We start from the raw sequence: 5,640 nt of genomic DNA on the forward strand, positions 1-5,640 counted from the left end.
TTAGGAGGGGTTATTGGGTTACGGGGATGGGGGGAAGTGAGGGCTTAAGTGGGTCGGTGCAGACTCAATAGGCCGCATGGCCTCCTTCTCAACTGTATGTTCTATGTTCCATGGTTCATAATTTGGAGAACAGCAACTCAAAGCCAAAAATCTCAACCCAACTCTGCCCATGCCTGACACACTCTGTAAGCTGTTCAGGGTCAGTCAATGTTTTACTCTTGTTTCATTTTACAATTCCATTCCAAGATCGTGTTTAAGTATCTTACTTAAAATGGAATGAGATGAGAAATAACTTAAAAGGTATACCTTTAAAGAGCATACAAGGGAAAGCATAGCAATAACTGCAGATGTGCCGTCAGTCCTTGTTTTGATCATTTGAGTATCAGACCGGTATTCAATTAGGTATACTCCACTGAAATTGGGTGATCTCTTGAGGCCCAGAAGACAAAAGGCATCTGGGAAATGCACTAACCCCCGCCCCCCAGCCCCCAGCCAAGAAATAAGGAAGTTGAGGATGCATAAGCATTGCAACACAAATATTAGTGATGATGTCAGGAGAGGGAGTATGTGGAAAGCATTTGTTTCAAGGCTAATTTAGAGGCGAGGATTGGGAGGTGAGGATAGCCAGTGGGGTCACATGCACACAGCAGGGTTGGGAGGTGAGGATAGCCAGTGGGGTCACATGCACACAGCAGGGTTGGGAGGTGAGGATAGCCAGTGGGGTCACATGCACACAGCAGGGTTGGGAGGTGAGGAAAGCCAGTGGGGTCACATGCACACAGCAGGGTTGGGAGGTGAGGATAGCCAGTGGGGTCACATGCACACAGCAGGGTTGGGAGGTGAGGATAGCCAGTGGGGTCACATGCACACAGCAGGGTTGGGAGGTGAGGATAGCCAGTGGGGTCACATGCACACAGCAGGGTTGGGAGGTGAGGATAGCCAGTGGGGTCACATGCACACAGCAGGGTTGGGAGGTCAGCAGTGAACCAGCAGATATTCTGCCAAAGCTGTAAATTGGTCACAGCTGTATTCTTGAATGCAATCTGAGATACCTGAGGAGTCCAGAGTCAAAAGAAACTGTAGGTGCAGTCAATGCTGCTTTTCCACCAAGAATGGCTACAAGGACACTAAACGGAATTGTCTTTTAAATCATGAGGGGTTTTGGGTGAGCAAACAGGGAAACAATCTTTTGTGAGGGAATTAGTGACAAGGAATTATCAATTTAAAATTACGCTCAGTGGAAAGAGAAATCAGGAGCAATTTCCTTCCACAGAAGGTTGCTACGCCATGGAATGCTTTACCACAGGACATGGTTCTCTGTATCTGTTAAGAAAAAATGCAAATATTTGAAACAGAGAAAGAGACAGAGCCACAAGGCAATGGAATTAATTTTGCATTGTTGGAGTAAACTTGCAGACATGATGGAAAGACTGAATAGCCTCCTCCTGAGCTGTAATTCCTATAGTTCTATTGATCATGGTCCCATGCCAGAAAAACTGAGTCGGAGCACAGGATGCAGTAACCAGCAATGTGCTGCGAAAATGCTGAAAGTGCAGCATGGAAAAATCAAAAAAGACAACGTATAGGGTGGATACGTTGACATTGCTCGGCACAACATCGAGGGCCGAAGGGCCTGTTCTGTGCTGTACTGTTCTATGTTCTATGTTCTATTTCAAGGGCAACATTTTATCAGAATCTGAAACTGAAAACATACATTTCAGTAAAGTCTGAATAAAAACAAGAGCGGGAGGGATAATAGATAGTCCAATCACAGAGAGGGAGTTAATATGGTGATTGCATTTGCAGTTTTTGTTCAGGAAGATCAGCTGGCGTATAGTTCAATGCTCAATTTCAGAAGAGGATTTGTTGAATTGTTAATATCCTGACCATAACTATTTATGCAACCAACAGCTGGACTCTGTGCTCCAAATATGTAACATCAAATGAAACAGTAATTTATTTATGAGACAGTTTTTGTTATTAGGAACCCACATCTCAATGCCAGTGTTGGGCTGGTGTTGTATAACTTCAGTGTCCCTGAATCTCCATTCATTTGCCTGTGTGCATGAGGTGCTACTGCTAGTGTTTTACGATGAATCCACGCTGTGCCACCATCAGCATTCACGGTTAATAACTTTACCAATCCCTTAAATCCAAATTGCTATTCATCCCAAGATAAACATTACCATCAAACCACCATGGGTTCCAAATGGTAAATGGCTCTCATCCCCAAAAGCTCTTCTGTGATTACTGTTCGTCATCTCCCCCTTCCCCCGCCAGCCTTCCTGTCCACCAGGCATGTGCAGCACAATTCCTGAAAAGATCACGATAACAAAATGGTGAGAATGAGCAGATTGAGAAGCATGATGGTTTCTCATGGGTTCATGTCAACACTGGCTAATACTAATGGTTCTCATATCTCTCTCTGAGGCATTTTCAATCAAAGCAGCATAACACAGTAAAACTAGGTTCTTTAGTGATGATCTGTACTGCTCAGCCTCCTTTGTAGAGATCCACTGCAAAGTGGTTTTACTGGACTGCATTTTGCTGATGGGATGCCTGTGGTGATGTAGTGTGTAGTACGTGTTCTGCAAAAGCAGCTGCTGTCAAATGATGTTTGGGGGATTATGCGTATCTCACTGTCTGCAAAGCTTTAACTCCACAGGTTTTTGTACAAATATATTGTAAAATATTGTGTCTGTGATTACTTGTAAAATATTTTCAAATTGTTTATTGCAGATAATCAGTTAATAAATAACATTCATATTTTCCACCTCATTCCTGGACAATGGTGCATCAAAATCTCTTGTTCATTTGTTTCCACCTAACAGAAGCAAGTAACATCATAACCAATAACAGCCATTCATATCATAGCACCAGCCCATTACAACCACTCCCAGTATAACATCACAATTCCAGCCCACTACAACTACTGCCAGTACCACATCACAGCATCAGCCCATAACAACCAATGACATCACAGCATCAGGCCATTGCAACCACTACCAGTATCACATCACAGCATCCCATTACAACTACTCCCAGTATCATATCACAGAATTTGCCCATTTCGACTAGTCCCAGTAACACATCATAGCACTAGCCCATTCCAGTCACTCCAAGTATCACATCGCTGCATCAGCCCTTTACAACATTCCATCACAAAATAAGCCCATTACAACCACTCCCAGTAGTACATCACAGCACCAGTCCATTACAACCTCTTCCTGTATTACTCCACCAAATCAAGCCCATTTCAACCACTCCCAGTATTATATCACAGCACCAGTCCATTACAACCACTCCCAGTGTCACACCACCAAAGCAAGCCCATTAGAACCACTTCCAGTAACACATTACAACATCAGTCCATTACAACCGCTTTAAGTATCATATTCCAGCATCAGCCCATTACACTCACTCCCAGTATCACATCACGTCATCCAATTACAGACACTCCCAGTATAATGTCACAGCATCTGCCCATTACAACCTCTCCCAGTGTCACATCATAACACTAGCCAATTACAATTAATCCCAGCATCACAGTATTAGCCCATTACGCACATTCACATCACAATATCAGCATATTGCAGCCACTTTCACTATCACATCACAGCATCAGCCCATTATAACCATTTCCAGCGTCACAAACCAGCATCAGTACATTACAACTACTACCAGTATTACATCACAGCATCAACCCTTGACAACCACTCACAGTATCACATCATAGGATCAGTACATAACAGCCACTTTCACATCACAGCATCAGCCCATTACAACCATTCACAAGATAGTAGTATCATGCCATTACAACCACTCCAAGTATCACTTCACAGGCTTCAGCCAATTACAACCAATCCCATAAATGTAATCACATCACAGCATGAGCCCATTACAACCATTCACATCACAGAATCAGGCCATTACAACTTCTCTCAGTGTCACATCAAAGCATCAACACATGACAGCCACTCAAAGCATCGTATCACAGCATTTGACCATTACAACCACTCCCAGTATCATATCATGGCACTAGCCCATTCTAATCACTCCCGGTATCACATCGCAGTATCAACCCATTACAACAATTAACATCATAGCATCAGGCATTTAAAACCACTTCTCATATCACATATTAGACTATTACAACCATTCACATTAAAACATCAGGCCACTACAGTCACTTCCGGTATCACATCACAGCACTACCACATTAGAACCACTCCCTGTTGATGGAACCATCAATTCAGCGAACACGTGTAGTTGGATCTGAACAGAGGCTTTAATACACTTACAATAGAGCCAGCCTATTTGTCGTTGAACTTCAGGTGAAATGGCAGGCTGGCTCTAAGGCACTGATCTTTATACATCGGTCCCAGGGGGAGGAGTCCTGGGCAGGGCCAAGGGAGGAGCCCAGTACAAACGCTCGCGTACGCCCAGAGCGACTCCCCCTGGTGGTCGGATAGTGCAACTGCACTTACAATGGGTAGATAACGAACATATATACATGGAGTGATATTGGCAACTATATATAGTGTGAATCACATTCACCACATTCGCCCCCTGTTAAAAAAATCAAGTCCGGCGGGGGTGATGGCTCAAAGAGTCAGTCTGTCCGGTGGACGAATTGTCCGTTTTGATCTGCGGAGCACCGGGGTTGCAGCCTCTTGCGGTGGCTGGGCGGGCGTCGAGGTCTGGGGTACGGTTGCCGGCTCTGGGGCGAGTCTTGTCTGAGCCTCATACACCTCCTGGTCGAATGGAGACTGGGGGGGCGGGCTGTTGCTGGCACTCGGGACTGGTGGGGTGAGCTCGCAGAATAGGGAACGCAAGGGGGCTGCCGCATAGGGAATAGGGAAAGGAGTTCCTCGGTGGGGGTAGATGGGGGGCTGGATCCAGCGGGTGCCAGGTCCCGGAGGGATACTGTGTCCTGGCGACCGTCCGGGAACTCAACAAATGCGTACTGTGGGTTGAAATAAAGCAGGCGCACCTTTTCAACAATGGGGTCGGTCTTGTGCGCCCTGACGTGCTTCCTTAGGATAACCGGGCCTGGCGTCCTCAGCCACGACGGAAGTGAGACCCCTGTGGTAGTGCCCCTGGAAAAAATGAAGAGCCGCTCGTGGGGGGTTTGGTTGGTAGCTGTACACAGGAGGGATCTAATTGCGTGGAGCGCGTCAGGGAGGACTTCCTGCCATTGGGAAACTTGGAGCTTCCTGGACCTGAGGGTCAGTAGGACGGTCTTCCAGACCGTCGCGTTCTCCCTCTCCACCTGTCCGTTCCTCCTGGGGTTGTAACTGGTAGTCCTGCTCGGGGCGATGCCCTTGTCGAGCAGGTACTGACGCAGCTCGTCACTCATAAAGGACGCACCCCGGTCGTTGTGCACGTAGCTGGGGAAACCAAACAGGGTGAAGACACTATGCAAGGCCCTAATGACTGTGTGGGAGGTCATATCAGGGCATGGGATGGCGAAGGGGAATCGGGAGAACTCGTCAATATTGTTAAGGAAGTAAATGTTTTGTTAGTGGAGGGGAGTGGCCCTTTGAAATCGATCGCAAGGCGTTCAAAGGGCCTAGAAGCCTTGACCAGGTGGGCCCTGTCTGGTCTATAGAAGTGCGGTTTGCACTCCGCACAGATCGG

At 46.5% G+C, this 5,640-nt stretch overlaps 1 long non-coding RNA gene across 1 annotated transcript; it reads left to right on the plus strand.

Moving 5' to 3' along the window:
* LOC119973195 lies at nt 1-2,778 on the plus strand. The gene is made up of 2 exons (XR_005462253.1): nt 1-614; nt 660-2,778. It is a non-coding gene; the product is annotated as an uncharacterized LOC119973195 (long non-coding RNA).
* Nucleotides 2,779-5,640: the final 2,862 nt, after the last annotated feature.

Source organism: Scyliorhinus canicula, chromosome 11 (genome assembly GCF_902713615.1).
Source record: "Scyliorhinus canicula chromosome 11, sScyCan1.1, whole genome shotgun sequence".
In the NCBI taxonomy this organism is placed as follows: Eukaryota; Metazoa; Chordata; class Chondrichthyes; order Carcharhiniformes; family Scyliorhinidae; genus Scyliorhinus; species Scyliorhinus canicula.